Below are 18,115 nucleotides of genomic sequence, written 5' to 3' on the forward strand. Positions count from 1 at the left end.
TAGGCAGGAAGACAGGCGTTGGTGTGATGATGCTCTGTCTTGTGCCGTGGCATGTCTCACATGGCTATGATTCTAGGTCAAGATCATTGATTGAGCTTCAGCCACTACACGCACATTTGTCAGTTGGAAGAAAGCAGGTGAGGGTCACACCGGTCACACCCCCTCCCTTTACTAATACTTCTCAGAAGCCACACATTACACTTCTATTCCTATCCTATAAGCCAGATGTTAGTCACATGGCCACAGTTTGCTGCTAGGTAGGCTGGTAGGCCTTTTTTCCCAGTGGCTGTGTGCCTAGCTGAAAATCAGGGGTCCTAATAGTAATAAAGGAGAGGTAAATGGATATGGGGAAACCAGTTTCCACCACATCCAAGTATACAAAAATGAAACAAACCCTCTTATAGCACAACTTTAATAAAAAATCAATTTTCATATGTTAAAGCAAGCCACAAGGTGAAATGGACCACCCATAACCAGAACTCTCAATTCTACCATATAAGTATCTCGGGGGTCTTTCTACTTCTTTCTGTCTCTATTGATGACATTTTTCACCTAGGCCACTGTAATAGCATCCTCGTAATTAGTTGCCTGCTTCTCTACTCTTGCACCTTGCAATGTATCTTCACCCTTTATTGATTTTTAGTATCGTAAAGATGATGTCTGAGATATTAGACGTGTCTTACAAAGTCCTGTGGGAGCTTCTTACCTCCCATCTTCACGTTCTACCACTCTTCGTTGTGTTCCCTATGCTTCAGTCATCCTAGGTTGTCTTCTGTTCCTTCGTTGTTGACTAGTCTCTTAAGTCTTCATCACTGTAGCCATTTTCCCCACTGCCTGGATTATTCATACCTACCATCTTTACCTAGACAACTTCGACTCATTCTTGAAACCTCAGCCTAAAATTTGCGTTCTTAGGGAACGCTTCTTGAGCTTGCTTTTTTTCGGCTCAGTAAGCTCCCTGTATATATGTACTCCTTGCTCTTGTTTTAAAGTCACCAATCTCATTTAGAATTCTTTGTTTAATACCTGTCTCCCCACTAGAGAAGGACAGCTTTTGTTGACTCCTTTATCCCCAATGCCTAATATAGGGTCTGGGGTATATTAATAGTAAGAGCTTGCTAATTGTCTATTAGGGTAAAAATATTCAATTTTATAAGAGCAGATCATAAATATCTATAACATTTTAGTAAATATTCTGTATACTTATTATTGTTCATTGCTCTTCCAGACTCTAGCATGATTTTAGGCCTGTGGTAGTATTATATGACTACTTTCTGAATGAATAGAATTGCAAAGCTTTTTAAAAACATGAACCAACAATAACTGCTTCTTTATGGTAGGCATGGTGCTAGAAAGCTAGACATACACTAGTGGATAAAACAAGCATTGATCTCATCTTCATAGAACATTCATTCTTGGATAAATTATTTATATATCTAACAATATAAGGACTTTAATAATAGAACATGGTGTATCTGTATAGTAGAATATTCTGTGGCCTATTAAAACAATGTGACAGAAAGATATCTTTTGGCCAGGAAAGGTATATTGCTAAGTGGAACAAAAATCAAGTTACAAAACTATATGCACTAAGATTCTAGTTTTGTATGAGAGTCTATGTGGATTAAGCCCACAATACTAACAGTGGTTTCTAAGATATCATTAAAAGTGGTTATCGCTGAGGTTTCCTTTTGTCTTCCTGAAATGTGCTTATTTTTTAAAAAAATATATAGAAATTAACTTTCATTAAAGTAGATTTTTTTTAGTGTCATTAGACTTTTGTTTTTCAATAATTAAATGCTACCTTTGATATGGAAAAGTCAAATAGCTATTTTGTATGAATGGTCATATGAATCATAAGGCAGTTATGTTTCTTGCACAGAGTCTTCTAGTTGGAGAATCATAACCACTTAGCCCATAGAATGGATATGGCAGGAATAAAAACTTAATGATTTTGAATAACTTACCTTAATTTACATAGAAACATAACTTACACCCTATATCCTATGGAACTGATTTGTGACTTGGTGGGATTGAACTAAGTAAAATAGCCAGCCACTTAGTAACTGTTTCATTGTGAGCATCACACTAAATAGTTAATGTATTCTGTTGCTAATTCTCAAAACCATCCTGCAAGGTGGATGCAGGTAACTTGCCCAAGGTTACTCACTAAGTGGCAGACCAGGGATTTGAATCTGTCCAACCAATTCTGGCACAGCGTGGATGTCAGCAGGAAGAGGGGAAGGTCATGCACTTGTTTGCATACAAGGAAGCCTCCTTCCTGGAACCTTATTTTGTTGACAGTGTGTCCTAGTTTATCCCCCAAAGTTCTCAGGAGTTAGCAGGCCTATTTTTATATGATTGGTATTATATGTTTTCCTGAAAATACTCTCACCTAAATAAGATGATTTCCAAGCCCTGAAACAAGACTCAAACTAAGAACAGAAATACAACAGTCTCTTCCCAGAATAATTTTATCTTTTAACGTTCTTTTTTTTTCCCACCTTGGGTAATGTCCAATTATCACTAAATAATATTTCCAACTGCTATTTTTTGGCACTAAAGCAGTTTTCTATTCTCTTCTGTGCTTCAGAATAAAGAAAAGAAAAATCAGGTTAGCATATTAGCCAGCCCCTTCTGTCTTCCCTGGGTGGTTTTTGAGACATATGTGCATTCCTTAGGTTTCATGGCCTTGGCTACCAAGCAGAACTGCTGAAGTTCATTACTGTAGGAAATCAGAGTGGCAAGTATATGAAAGGTGGTCCTGCAACACCATCCCTCACTTGTTTAGGGTCTCATAAAACCTGTCAAAAATGATATCAGCATCCAGCGCAGTCATGCCACCTTCTGGGTAAGAGGTCTCCATGTTTATATTCAAAATTATCAATCATTCTAAATACTGACTCAAGCTTGTCTTCTAGTAGCAGTATTTCCATTTGCAGTAAAGATGTACAGGGAGGACTCCTCCATGTTCACGGCTCTTACATCACTGTCAAAATTAGTATATAAAGCATCCATCAAATACACACACAAGGTGAACCAGGCATGCCTTTACAAAGGTTTGTATATTTGTAATTTTACTAGGCTTTTTCAGATACCTCTACAAGCAGTCACACTGACAGGTGCCAGGCCACTTTTCATGAGTGAAATACAAAAAGTAATAGCATGTGGCCGAGGAATTTTATTACTGTATCTGTCCAGAGGTTTAAGTTCTTAATTTTTGAATTACACTAGAAATGTTTATAAATGGCTGAAGTACTTTCTTCCTGTTTTCAGACACGGGAAATATAACAGGATGTTCATAAACAGATGTAAAGTACTTATTGGTTGATGACCTATTGAAAATGGAGAATTAAGTGAACTTCATTCTGGTTACCCCCAGCTCATTAAGTACACACATACCTTAATGACTATGAAAGTAATTTATCAACTGGGGTACATTTTTGCTACCATATATTTCATAGCATTCAATTTATAAAAAGTGAAAGGTGTCACACTTCTGCGTGGACTTCTCTGTATATGAGAGAGCTAATTCCTCACATTTAAGAGCCAGGACACTCCAAAAGAACATGACAAATTTACAGAGCATTACAGACAAGGTACCAGTGTTTTATACCCATTGGTATAGTTAGCCTTACATAGGAAAATGGCTGCATAAAGGTGGGCCACTGAAACTTAGGAATCTTCATGGAGGTTCATCTCTTTTGACAAGCGTTCACACCAAAGCATTTAAAATTTTCTGCCTATTCATCTTCTGGAAGGAGGCAATCTCCTGATTTCCTTTTATATTTTGTGAAATATCATAGTTTAACTAAGGAACCAACATAATCTCCATCATTGCAGATGATTACTGTATGGCATAATATTACATCACTTCTGCTATTGTGATTTATATCTTTAATATTCACATAAATTATGTGGCCTACACTGCTATTTATTGAACTGCATCAGGTTGCCTCTCAGGGTGTTGATGTAAAACTTCCCACAGGCCATCTTTTTTCCATTTATAGTACTGAGCACAGCATTTGCCTTGCATGTGGTAGATGTTCAGTGTGTCAAATGAATGACTAAGACAATTATGATCCACTAGGAAAATAATTGAGGAAACAATTCTGTGTACTCATTTTTACTTATTGTCAACCACTGTGTATTCATCTATCTACTCATAGTGGAACTACAACAATACAAAGTATTTTTTGGTTTCATTGCTCATAAGCTTCAGCTAGACATGGCTTTGGCAGATTCTCATCACTAATATGACACAGAACATTGAACATGCACTCATTCTTGTTCCCAGGAAACTAATTGAATCATTAAGTTAGAGCCATTAGAAAACTGGCCAAATGGTATGATCTTAAGTTATGAGCTTATCAATGATCTAATTTCACTTCACTTATTTTCAGCTCCTTCTCCCCTTCCGTTTCCCCTGTGGAACTATGGAAACAGTTGCAGAGCATAACTACATCCTACTTAAAAATGACATTAATCTGGGGTCCCTGAATCTATAGATGGAAGGAGGTAGAGTCCATTCTGCAGCATCAAGTATTACTCAGTATATTTATAATGTTTGTTATGTGGCTTTTATTAGTCGTCTCCAAAATTTACATGCCTGATAACTTCCTCAGTGTCAGCCTGAGACATCTGTAGGGAGAACCTTTAAGGGTACACCATTGGGAAAAACAAAGGAGCTTGTTTTTCAGTCCAGGAAATATGTGACCTCCACGAGAGCAGGGACCAGATCTCTCCTGTTTCTTGACTGAATCCCAGAGTCCATCACAGTATATTATACATAATAAGCAGTCAGTTCACATAGATGAGTGAATGGATGAATGAATGAATGTTGGAAATTCATATACTCTATTGGGGCATGCACAGTACTTAGCATTCAGGAACCTCGTTCTGCCATAGGGCCCGGCACTAATCTTACCAAATTTCCAAAGTTCTGATTTAGATTACTGTATAATATATGAAGGATTGGTAGGTCTTGGCTCTTGCTAATTTCAAGGAAAAGCCAGAAGTTACTTCTCAGTTGTTCAACACTAATGTTACTGTTTATAATAAGATTTGTGAAGAATTTTCTTAACACGAAAAGAATGCTTAATCTTTACGTCTGTGAATTTCAAACTGATCTATCTTCAGTGCTTTAATCATAGAACTCCATGTAATGCATTTAATCACACTTAAAAATAAGTCATTCTCTAGATTCACTTATTCTCTCCTAATTCCAAATTGGTTCCTTTTCCTGATGGACCTGATTTCCTTTGTGGCACTACCATTCTACCCAGCCCCAGGCTAAACCCCTCAGTATATTTCTAGTACTGGAACCATCATTGTTTAGGCAATTGAAAGTTTGTTCCTGAACAATTGCAGTAGTGTCCTAACTGGCCTTCTTTGGTTTAAGTTAATCTGTAACAACATAGACTGTATGTGTAACTGCTGGATTATTATCTCAAAAATATCACTCTGATGCTGCCACTTCCCAGTTCACAGACCTCCAAAGATTTTTCAGCCCTTAGGGTGAATAACCAAACTACCTGCATTTATAATCCATTAGAGTGGGCCCTGGTTTCTCTTCCCTTGTTTCTCATTCTCACTCTCTCCACATGGCCTCTGCCTCTGGGGCTCCTGGCCAGGACTGCCTGGCCAGCAGCAAAGATATTAGCACCTGTGGGCAATGCGGTTTGCAAAAACATATTCAGTATTATAATACATTTTGTCTTTGGGGGGAAAAACACTATCATTTTCAAAATACTGACTATAGAACATAAAACTTGGCAGAATTTTCTTTGTTGGTAGGATAAAACAGAAGAGCAGGAGACAAACTTTCCTGCATTTTCTTAAAAATCGGTGGGAAGATGATGTATCAGAATCTCCAGCAAGTGAAAGAAATTTATGATCAAAAGAAGAAAGAGTTGGGAAGCAGTTGCTGTTCATTGGACATGCCCAGTACATTCATTTATTCCTTCATCCATTCTTTTTTTCCTTCACAGGACTGTAAACTCATTAAGCAGGGACCATGTCTCTTTAGTTAAACCCTGTATTCCCAGTGGCTGGTGCAAAGTATTCATGTTCAATAAATACTCAAATGAACAAATTTTGTTGAACTAACAAAATACACAGTACTATGCTATGTCTTGGGTACACAAAGATAAAAAAGGCTCCAGCTCTGACCCTCAACTAGCTCACAAGGTATTAGGGACGACACTATAGTAGGAATCATTAAAAATCAATGTGAGTGCTATAATAAAGAATTCAGTGGTCTCAGTCTTGCCCCTCAAGTGTTTCATATTGAACTGGTAGACAAATAAAACTGCCAAGTCTTTTCCATGTAATCTTATTTTCATTTGCAATCCTCAGAATTCAGCCCTTCTTGCCTGCAAAACGGCCTTCTGTGCCTTCTTGCATGTTGCGTTGCTCTTTAATAGGTGTGTTTGGGGGAGGGGGAAGTACTTATATTTCTGTAGGTACACCTCATTTTTTAGATTAGGTTGTAAATTCCTTGAAAGCAACAACTATTGATATTTGTCATAATTTGTATCTCAGGTGGTATGTGGAAGTATGTGGTGGTATGTGGAACCTTGCTCACAGGTATTTGATCATTGTTTTCTAATGGATAGATTCAATGCAGTAAAATCCATAGACTGCAAAATAAGTGTTGCATTTGAATAACTTGGATATTATAAGAATACTAATAAATACCTTGTAACTATTAATAGAATGCTTCTGGATTTGGGGGGCTATAGGTTTTTTTTTTTTTTTTTTTTTTTTTAACATCTTTATTGAAGTATAATTGCCTTACAATGGTGTGTTAGCTTCTGCTTTATAACAAAGTGAATCAGTTATACATATACAATATGTTCCCATTTCTCTTCCCTCTTGCATCTCCCTCCCTCCCACCCTCCCCATCCCATCCCTCTAGATGGTCACAAAGCACCGAGCTGATCTCCCTGTGCTATGCGGCTGCTTCCCACTAGTTATCTATTTTACATTTGGTAGTGTATATATGTCCATGACACTCTCTTACCCTGTCACATCTCACCCCACCCCCTCCCCATATCCTCAAGTCCATTCTCTAGTAGGTCTGTGTCTTTATTCCCGTCTTGCCACTAGGTTCTTCATGGCCTTTTTTTTTTTTTTTTTTTTTTTTTTTTTTTCCCCCTTAGATTCCGTATATATGTGTTAGCATACTGTATTTGTTTTTCTCTTTCTGACTTACTTCACTCTGTATGACAGACTCTAACTCCATCCACCTCATTACAAATACCTCCATTTCATTTCTTTTTATGGCTGAGTAATATTCCATTGTATATATGTGCCACATCTTCTTTATCCATTCATCTGTCGATGGACATTTAGATTGCTTCCATGTCCTGGCTATTGTAAATAGAGCTGCAATGAACATTTTGGTACATGACTCTTTTTGACCTATGGTTTTCTCAGGGTATATGCCCAGTAGTGGGATTGCTGGGTCGTATGGTAGTTCTATTTGTAGTTTTTTAAGGAACCTCCATACTGTTCTCCATAGTGGCTGTATCAATTTACATTCCCACCAACAGTGCAAGAGTGTTCCCTTTCCTCCACACCCTCTCCAGCATTTATTGTTTCTAGATTTTTTGATGATGGCCATTCTGACCGGTGTGAGATGATATCTCATTGTAGTTTTGATTTGCATTTCTCTAATGATTAATGATGTTGAGCATTCTTTCATGTGTCTGTAGGCCATCTGTATATCTTCTTTGGAGAAATGTCTATTTAGGTCTTCGGCCCATTTTTGGATTGGGTTGTTCGTTTTTTTGTTATTGAGCTGCATGAGCTGCTTGTAAATCTTGGAGATTAATCCTTTGTCAGTTGCTTCATTTGCAAATATTTTCTCCCATTCTGATGGTTGTCTTTTGGTCTTGTTTATGGTTTCCTTTGCTGTGCAAAAGCTTTTAAGTTTCATTAGGTCCCATTTGTTTATTTGTGTTCTTATTTCCATTTCTCTGGGAGCTGGGTCAAAAAGAATCTTGCTGTGATGTATGTCATAGAGTGTTCTGCCTATGTTTTCCTCTAAGAGTTTGATAGTGTCTGCCCTTACACTTAGGTCTTTAATCCATTTTGAGTTTATTTTTGTGCATGGTGTCAGGGAGTGTTCTATTTTCATACTTTTACATGTACCTGTCCAATTTTCCCAGCACCACTTATTGAAGAGGCTGTCTTTTCTCCACTGTATATGCTTGCCTCCTTTATCAAAAATAAGGTGCCCATATGTGTGTGGGTTTATCTCTGGGCTTTCTATCCTGTTCCATTGATCTATATTTCTGTTTTTGTGCCAGTACCAAACTGTCTTGATTACTGAAGCTTTGTAATATAGTCTGAAGTCAGGGAGCCTGATTCCCCCAGCTCCATTTTTCGTTCTCAAGATTGCTTTGGCTATTCGGGGTCTTTTGTGTTTCCATACAAATTGTGAAATTTTTTGTTCTAGTTCTGTGAAAAATGCCAGTGGTAGTTTGATAGGGATTGCATTGAATCTGTAGATTGCTTTGGGTAGTAGAGTCATTTTCACAATGTTGATTCTTCCAATCCAGGAACATGGTATATCTCTCCATCTATTTGTATCATCTTTAATTTCTTTCATCAGTGTCTTATAATTTTCTGCATACAGGTCTTTTGTCTCCTTAGGTAGGTTTATTCCTAGATATTTTATTCTTTTTGTTGCAATGGTAAATGGGAGTGTTTTCTTAATTTCACTTTCAGATTTTTCGTCATTAGTGTATAGAAATGCAAGAGATTTCTGTGCATTAATTTTGTATCCTGCTACTTTACCAAATTCATTGATTAGCTCTAGGAGTTTTCTGGTAGCATCTTTAGGATTCTCTATGTATAGTATCATGTCATCTGCAAATAGTGACAGCTTTACTTCTTCTTTTCCGATTTGGATTCCTTTTATTTCTTTGTCTTCTCTGATTGCTGTGGCTAACACTTCCAAAACTATGTTGAATAATAGTGGTGAGAGTGGGCAACCTTGTCTTGTTCCTGATCTTAGTGGAAATGGTTTCAGTTTTTCACCATTGAGGACAATGTTGGCTGTGGGTTTGTCATATATGGCCTTTATTATGTTGAGGAAAGTTCTCTCTATGCCTACTTTCTGCAGGGCTTTTATCATAAATGGGTGTTGAATTTTGTCGAAAGCTTTCTCTGCATCTATTGAGATGATCATATGGTTTTTCTCCTTCAGTTTGTTAATATGATGTATCACATTGATTGATTTGCGTATATTGAAGAATCCTTGCATTCCTGGGATAAACCCCACTTGATCATGGTGTATGATCCTTTTAATGTGCTGTTGGATTCTGTTTGCTAGTATTTTGTTGAGGATTTTTGCATCTATGTTCATCAGTGATATTGGCCTGTAGTTTTCTTTCTTTGTGACATCTTTGTCTGGTTTTGGTATCAGGGTGATGGTGGCCTCGTAGAATGAGTTTGGGAGTGTTCCTCCCTCTGCAATATTTTGGAAGAGTTTGAGAAGGATAGGTGTTAGCTCTTCTCTAAATGTTTGATAGAATTCACCTGTGAAGCCATCTGGTCCTGGGCTTTTGTTTGTTGGAAGGTTTTTAATCACAGTTTCAATTTCAGTGCTTGTGATTGGTCTGTTCATATTTTCTATTTCTTCCTGGTTCAGTCTCGGCAGTTTGTGCCTTTCTAAGAATCTGTCCATTTCTTCCAGGTTGTCCATTTTATTGGCATAGAGTTGCTTGTAGTAATCTCTCATGATCTTTTGTATTTCTGCAGTGTCAGTGGTTACTTCTCCTTTTTCATTTCTAATTCTATTGATCTGAGTCTTCTCCCTTTTTCTCTTGATGAGTCTGGCTAATGGTTTATCAATTTTGTTTATCTTCTCAAAGAACCAGCTTTTAGTTTCATTGATTTTTGCTATTGTTTCCTTCATTTCTTTTTCATTTATTTCTGACCTGATCTTTATAATTTCTTTCCTTCTGCTGGCTTTGGGGTTTTTTTGTTCTTCTTTCTCTAATTGCTTTAGGTGCAAGGTTAGGTTGTTTATTCGAGATGTTTCCTGTTTCTTGAGGTAGGCTTGTATTGCTATAAACTTCCCTCTTAGCACTGCTTTTGCTGCGTCCCATAGGTTTTGGGTCGTCGTATCTCCATTGTCATTTGTTTCTAGGTATTTTTTGATTTCCCCTTTGATTTCTTCAGTGATCACTTCGTTATTAAGTAATGTATTGTGTAGCCTCCATGTGTTTGTATTTTTTACAGGTCTTTTCCTGTAATTGATATCTAGTCTCATAGCGTTGTGGTCGGAAAAGATACTTGATACGATTTCAATTTTCTTAAATTTACCAAGGCTTGATTTGTGACCCAAGATATGATCTATCCTGGAGAATGTTCCATGAGCACTTGAGAAAAATGTGTATTCTGTTGTTTTTGGATGGAATGTCCTATAAATATCAATTAAGTCAATCTTGTTTAATGTATCATTTAAAGCTTGTGTTTCCTTATTTATTTTCATTTTGGATGATCTGTCCATTGGTGAGAGTGGGGTGTTAAAGTCCCCTACTATGATTGTGTTGCTGTCGATTTCCCCTTTTATGGCTGTTAGTATTTGCCTTATGTATTGCGGTGCTCCTATGTTGGGTGCATAAATATTTACAATTGTTATACCTTCCTCTTGTATTGATCATTATATAGTGTCCTTCTTTGTCTCTTGTAATAGTCTTTATTTTAAAGTCTATTTTGTCTGATATGAGAATTGCTACTCCAGCTTTCTTTTGATTTCCATTTGCATGGAATATCTTTTTCCATCCCCTCACTTTCAGTCTATATGTGTCTCTAGGTCTGAAGTGGGTCTCTTGTAGACAGCATATATATGGGTCTTGTTTTTGTATCCATTCAGCCAGCCTGTGTCTTTTGGTGGGAGCATTTAATCCATTTACATTCAAGGTAATTATCGATATGTATGTTTCTATTCCCATTTTCTTAAATGTTTTGGGTTTGTTATTGTAGGTGTTTTCCTTCTCTTGTGTTTCTTGCCTAGAGAAGTTCCTTTAGCATTTGTTGTAAAGCTGGTTTGGTGGTGCTGAACTCTCTCAGCTTTTGCTTGTCTGTAAAGGTTTTAATTTCTCCATCGAATCTGAATGAGATCCTTGCTGGGTAGTGTAATCTTGGTTGCAGGTTTTTCTCCTTCATCACTTTAAGTATATCCTGCCACTCCCTTCTGGCTTGCAGAGTTTCTGCTGAAAGATCAGATGTTAACCTTATGGGGATTCCCTTGTGTGTTATTTGTTTTTTTTCCCTTGCTGCCTTTAATATGTTTTCCTTATATTTAATTTTTGACAGTTTGATTAATATGTGTCTTGGTGTGTTTCTCCTTGGGTTTATCCTGTATGGGACTCTCTGTGCTTCCAGGACTTGATTAACTATTTCCTTTCCCATATTAGGGAAGTTTTCAACTATAATCTCTTCAAATATCTTCTCAGTCCCTTTCTTTTTCTCTTCTTCTTCTGGGACCCCTATAATTCGAATGTTGGCGCGTTTAATGTTGTCCCAGAGGTCTCTGAGACTGTCCTCAGTTCTTTTCATTCTTTTTTCTTTATCCTGCTCTGCAGTAGTTATTTCCACCATTTTATCTTCCAGGTCACTTATCCTTTCTTCTGCCTCAGTTATTCTGCTATTGATCCCATCTAGAGTATTTTTAATTTCATTTATTGTGGTTTTCATCATTGCTTGGTTCCTCTTTAGTTCTTCTACGTCCTTGTTAAATGTTTCTTGCATTTTGTCTATTCTATTTCCAAGATTTTGGATCATCCTTACTATCATTATTCTGAATTCTTTTTCAGGTAGACTACCTATTTCCTCTTCATTTGTTAAGTCTGGTATGTTCTGACCCTGCTCCTTCATCTGCTGTGTGTTTTTCTGTCGTCTCATTTTGCTTATCTTACTGTGTTTGGGGTCTCCTTTTCACAGGCTGCAGGTTCGTAGTTCCTGTTGTTTTTGGTATCTGTCCCCAGTGGCTAAGGTTGGTTCAGTGGGTTGTGTAGGCTTCCTGGTGGAGGGAACTAGTGCCTGAGCTCTGGTGGATGAGGTTGGCTCTTGTCTTTCTGGTGGGCACGTCCACGTCTGGTGGTGTATTTTGGGGTGTCTGTGGCCTTATTATGATTTTAGGCAGCCTCTCTGCTAATGGATGGGGCTGTGTTCCTGTCTTGCTAGTTGTTTGGCATATGGTGTCCAGCACTGTAGCTTGTTGGTCGTTGAGTGAAGCTGGGTCTTGATGTTGAGATGGAGATCTCTGAGAGATTTTTGCCGTTTGGTATTACGTGAAGCTGGGAGGTCTCTTGTGGACCAGTGTCCTGAAGTTGGCTCTCCCACCTCAGAGGCACGGCCCTGATGCCTGGCTGGAGCACCAAGAGCCTTTCGTCCACACGGCTCAGAGTAAAAGGGAGAAAAAATAGAAAGAAAGAAAGAAAGAAAGAAAGAGGCTATAATATAGTGAAGTAAAATAAAGCTATTGTAAAGCAAAGCTATACAGACAAAATCGCACCCAGACGCATATACATATACACTCACAAATAAAGGAAAAGGGGAAAAATTAATATATCCTGCTCCCAAAGTCCACCTCCTGAATTTGGGATGATTCGTTGTCTATTCAGGTATTCACCAGATGCAGGCACATCAAGTTGTTTGTGGAGTTTTAATCCGCTGCTTCTAAGGTTGCTGGGAGAGATTTCCCCTTATCTTCCCTGTTCGCACAGTTCCTGGGGTTCAGCTTTGGATTTGGACCCGCCTCTGCGTGTAGGTCGCCTGAGGGCGTCTATTCCCCGCACAGACAGGACGGGGTTAAAGGAGCAGCTGCTTTGGGGGCTCTGGCTCACTCAGGCCGCGGGGAGGAAGGTGTACAGAGGAGGCGGGGTGAGCCTGCGGCAGCCGAGGCCGGCGTGACGTTGCACCAGCCTGAGGCGGGCAGTGCGTTCTCCCGGGGAACTTGTCCCCGGATCACGGGACCCTGGCAGTGGCGGGCTGCACAGGCTCCCGGGAGGGGCGATGTGGAGAGTGACTTGTGCTCACACACAGGCTTTTTGGAGGCGGCAGCAGCAGCCCCAGCGTCTCACGCCCGTCTCTGGGGTCCGTGCTGATCGCCGCGGCTCACGCCTTTCTCTGGAGTTCGTTTAGGCGGCACTCTGAATCCCCTCTCCTTGCGCGCCGCGAAACAAAGAGGCAAGAAAAAGTCTCTTGCCTCTTCGGCAGCTGCAGACTTTTTCCCGGACTCCCTACCAGCCAGCTGTGGTGCGCTAACCCCTTCAGGCTGTGTTCACGCCGCCAGCCCCAGTCCTCTCCCTGCGATCCAACCGAAACCGAAACCCGAGCCTCAGCTCCCAGCCCCGCCCGCCCCGGCGGGGGAGCAGACAAGCCTCTCGGGCTGGAGAGTGCTGCTCGGCGCCGAGCCTCTGTGCGGGAATCTCTCCGTTTTTCCCTCTGCGCCCCTGTTGCTGTGGGATCCGCGTTGGTAGCTGCGGCTCGCGCCCGTCTCTGAAGTTCGTTTAGGCAGCGCTCTGAATCCCCTCTCCTCGCGCACCAGGAAACAAAGAGGGAAGAAAAAGTCTCTTGCCTCTTCGGCAGCTGCAGACTTTTTCCCGGACTCCCTCTTGGCTAGCTGTGGTGCGCTAACCCCTTCAGGCTGTGTTCACGCCGCCAACCCCAGTCCTCTCCCTGCGATCCGACCGAAGCCCGAGCCTCAGCTCCCAGCCCCGCCCGCCCCGGCGGGTGAGCAGACAAGCCTCTCGGGCTGGAGAGTGCTGCTGGGCGCCGAGCCTCTGTGCGGGAACCTCTCCGCTTTGCCCTCCGCACCCCTGTGGCTGCGCTCTCCTCCGTGGCTCCGAAGCTTCCCCCCTCTGCCACCCGCAGTCTCCGCCCGCGAAGGGGCTTCCTAGTGCGTGGAAATCTTTCCTCCTTCACGGCTCCCTCCCACTAGTGCAGGTGCCGTCCCTATTCTTTTGTCTCTGTTATTTCTTTTTTCTTTTGCCCTACCCAAGTACGGGGGGAGTTTCTTGCCTTTTTGGAGGTCGGACGTTTTCTGCCAGCGTTCAGTGGGTGTTCTGTAGGAGCAGTTCCATGTGTAGATGTATTTCTACTGTATCTGTGGGAAGGAAGGTGATCTCCGCGTCTTATGCTTCCGCCATCTTCCCGAGGACTCCGGGGCTATAGGTTCTGATAGAGAAATTTTAAGGACCTTAATAGACTACTTGATTTCAGAGAATAGAGCATTGGATAATTATCTGAAAAATGGGTTCTAATTTTGGCTCAGATAACAAAACTACAATGTAACATATGCTATGCCATTAATGTCTTTTCAAATGTGCCTCTCATCCAAGTCCATAACATTTGGACAGTTAGAAAGAATGGTGTAATTAGAGGTTACGAACGTTGCTGCTCCCTATAACCATGGCTGGTTAACTCAGTTAGTTAAAGCATAGAGTTAATAAGTCCAGGGTCAAGAGATTAATACCCTTTGCCGTTCAGTTACTTTTCATTCTGTTTCTGGCCAGAGACTAAACGCCAAGTCCTAGCCTGCCAACTCCCAAAGGCATGCTTTGGCCAAGGGAGATTGCCTGGGAATATATTGGTGGGTCAGCAGAAATCAGTCTTACTAGGCAAAAGCAGCTCAAAGCACATATTCCACTAGCATCATCTTAAATGATCCATTCAGAATTTGTGGGGTGCCTACCTTGGGTACAAGTCTACTAGACCCTGGGGATAAAAAGATGAGTGTGACTCTATATCTGCTCTAGGAGAGCTCTCAGATTTATATCTTTTAAGGACCTTGTCTTAGTTCCTTCAGACTGCTGTAACAGAATACCACAGTGTAGGTAGCTTAGAAACAGCAGAATTTATTTCTCACAGTTCTGGAGGCTGGAAGTCTGAAATCAGGGTGCCAGCATGGTCAATAGAGAGCCCTCTTCCAGTCTGCAGACTTCTTGTATACTCACTTGGTGGAAGGGACTAGGGAGCTCTATGGGATCTCTTTTATGAGAGCATTAATCCCATTGGTGAGGGCTCCACTTTATGATCTAATCACCTCCCAAAGACCACACCATCACATTGGTCACTAGGATTTCAACATCCGAATTTTGGGGGGTACACAAGCATTCAGACCATAGCAGACCTCAAATTACCTAGAGTTGGTTGTTTGGACTGATAGGAGGTTTGTGAGACTTTTTTCTTTTGTTTTTGTTTTTGTTGGTTGGTTGATGGTTAGATCTTTGGACTTAAGCCACTTTTTTATCTGAAAATTTTCCAATATGATGTTTTGTCCTGTCAATATTTTTCAGACCTAAATAAATAACATTTAACTCTTTAGAAAAAAAACCTCTATGATCTTTGTAAGTTGAAGCATTTAAGAAGGCTAACAATAATATGATAAACTTGCTCCTGTTTAGAAACAAGTAGAGAATATTTTACTACCAGCTTATAAATGATCTTGTAAAGAGAACAATAAAATAATCAGCAGGCTATTGTTTTGAATTCTTTCCACGTACAAGATACCAATCTGGACACTAGGGAGATATAGAATACAAATACTGAATATCTGTATTAAATATTTTTATTTTTTGTAAATCATTAATTACAAATTAATTATTACAAATTGTATTATTAAATGCAAATGTTAAAGTTTTCCAACTTTAAGAAGCATTCCAAATCAGCACTCAACTCATGAAGTTGTATGTATTGAGTAAATAATGTGTATACAAAACATAAGAAATAAAAATTTCAAGTATATTAGACTTCCCTTGATTATAACTACTCAGATTTAAATGCATACCTCATTGTTTCTGAAAATTATTTGGGGTGTCTTTATATAAATAGCATTCATCCAATAAGAGATAAGCAACTAATGGAAAAAGAAGAAAGTATGTCTATCATAAACTTAATATCATTTTTGTGATGGAGAAACTTATCTGATTTGGAGCTTCCTGTGGGCCCTGACAGGAAAAGAAGAAACAGCATTGCCTATAGAGCTTTTATTATCAGAGAGCAAAAAGCTCACCAATTTCTTCGTATTTTCTGGCATGAAATTCTAGAAATACTTTAGACTTTATCATGTGGAGATGCTGAATGACATACTAGTCATCATACGCTAAAATAAGTTTATAACAAATGTGTCTATTTCTTGACATCAGTGATAAAAATGAAAAGTTTCTTGTTAGAATGCAAGATAAGGAATGTGATCTAACAGGAGATGAAGCTACTCTGGACAGAATATGGCACTTTCTGATATTACAACTTTATTGAAGAACATGACTCAGGTTTCTTAGATGTTTGTTTGGGTTCCATATCCCTTTCTATTTCTTGTACATATAATTTCTTTTAGCCAGTTCATTGACAGGGGTTGGTAATAAAATGTTAGGTATGTGAGGTTTACGTTGTAAAGGTAACATAAAGCTTAGAGACTATAAAATTCTGTGGGACTCTGAGACAGCAGTGGAAAGATTGTTTAATGTCAGAAAACACTTGCTTCCACCACCTTGGGTGATACTCATAAACTACTACAGTCTTCTCTTTCTTTCCCTATACAAACATGAGGATAATAATACCAGCTCTCTCTGTCACATAACCTAATGAAGTTAAAGACTTTTGTAAACCACACACTACTCTATAAGATACATAGATCTAATTTTTATAATTACATTTATAAATAATAAGTGTATACATATATTTATATAATGAAATACTGTTAAACTGGACCAATCTGTATTAAAATTCTGACTCATCAAGTACTCTATGACGACTGTCCATGTATGGTTATAAAAATCTGCTTTGTAGAAAGACAAAAGCTCAAGTAATAGAAAAGTAGCAAAAAAAAAAAAAAAAAGACAATAACTAAATTAACTAAACAGCACCATGGAGTGGACTACTCAGATGCAAAAAGGCCAAAGTGGTTACTTTTGTATAGTAACCTGAAACAGAATCTACCCAATAGATGAGTGACCTCTTAAAAAGAAAATGCAAAATCATTGTATTTCCTGATTGTAAATTTCATTAGGAGTCACAGGTAAGAGGGGGTAAGAAGAACTAAATGGTTTATGGGTAAAATTTTTCACTTTTTCTCAAAATATTGTGTATATTATAGTGAAAAAGGCATAAACATTTTAAAAATCGAAGCCATTTTCTTTCATGGTGTAGGAGAACAAGATATGAGTGAAAAAGAGCAGTAATAATATTTTTTGTGGTTTTTCTTTTTAATACGCTGAAGACAAGTTGACAGAACGACGTACACTCTAGCGAGGGTAGCAGCTTTCCGTTGTCAGAGCAACATATACATTTCAGAGAATCGAAATCTAATCGAGTTGCTGCGATTCTGAGTGATACACAACAGTGAGATGAGTCTGAGCGTGGCACTGCCACCCGCGCAGGCATGCAAATAGCATTTCATGTATAAAAATGTTTATTAGGTACGAGAACGAGAGAAAATGAGTGTCTAAAAGCATCTGCTACCTTTTGAGATGATTCAAGTTAAATAACTAAAACGCTGCATTTCAAAAACTGAATTTGAATTGAATTCCATTTTTTTTCACTTCAGCTGGTAAGAATGATTGCTTTTGATTCCAGATATTCACACTATAATCTAGTGGTTTGCTTTTAAAATGGTGTTAGAGTATTTCCAGCAGAGGGTAGCACTCAACTCCGGGTTGTGATGAGGGTTTTAAGGTCAAGCTGAGCAGCAGGCATATGAAAAAGGTCCTTATGTGCATGTATTTTGTGTCAGTGATGGGTAAGCTTGGCCAGCACTACCCACTGAAAGGCTGTTGAATGATGAGACAGGACGCTGGGTGGTGGAGAGAACCACCTTTAAATGTACCAACTTCAGCTCTACCATATTCTCACAATGTGATCTTCACCAAGTTACATGATCCCTCTGATTTTATTTCTTCATCAGTCAGAAAGAGATAGTAACAGGTTCCCCACAGGGTCACGGTGTGTATGGAATGAAAAGAAGCGTTTAAAGTGCACAGTTTTGGCAACTGCTCTTGTTATTGTGGAAACCTTCTAAATGCTTTGTAACTATAGATTTCCAAACTCGGTCATGAAGCACCTTCAAATGCATAAAGGAAGGAGTCGTAAATGT

At 39.3% G+C, this 18,115-nt stretch overlaps 1 protein-coding gene and 1 long non-coding RNA gene across 6 annotated transcripts in view; both read left to right on the forward strand.

Moving 5' to 3' along the window:
• Window positions 1–18,115, forward strand: part of NAALADL2 (N-acetylated alpha-linked acidic dipeptidase like 2) — a 1,434,969-nt gene that overhangs the window by 527,630 nt on the left and 889,224 nt on the right. The window lies entirely within an intron of this gene.
• On the forward strand, window positions 443–16,874 carry LOC309659386. The gene is made up of 2 exons (XR_014262768.1): window positions 443–6,743; window positions 14,197–16,874. It is a non-coding gene; the product is annotated as an uncharacterized lncRNA (long non-coding RNA).

The sequence above is a fragment of the Balaenoptera physalus genome (assembly GCF_965194825.1).
Source record: "Balaenoptera physalus genome assembly, chromosome: 4".
Taxonomy (NCBI): domain Eukaryota; kingdom Metazoa; phylum Chordata; class Mammalia; order Artiodactyla; family Balaenopteridae; genus Balaenoptera; species Balaenoptera physalus.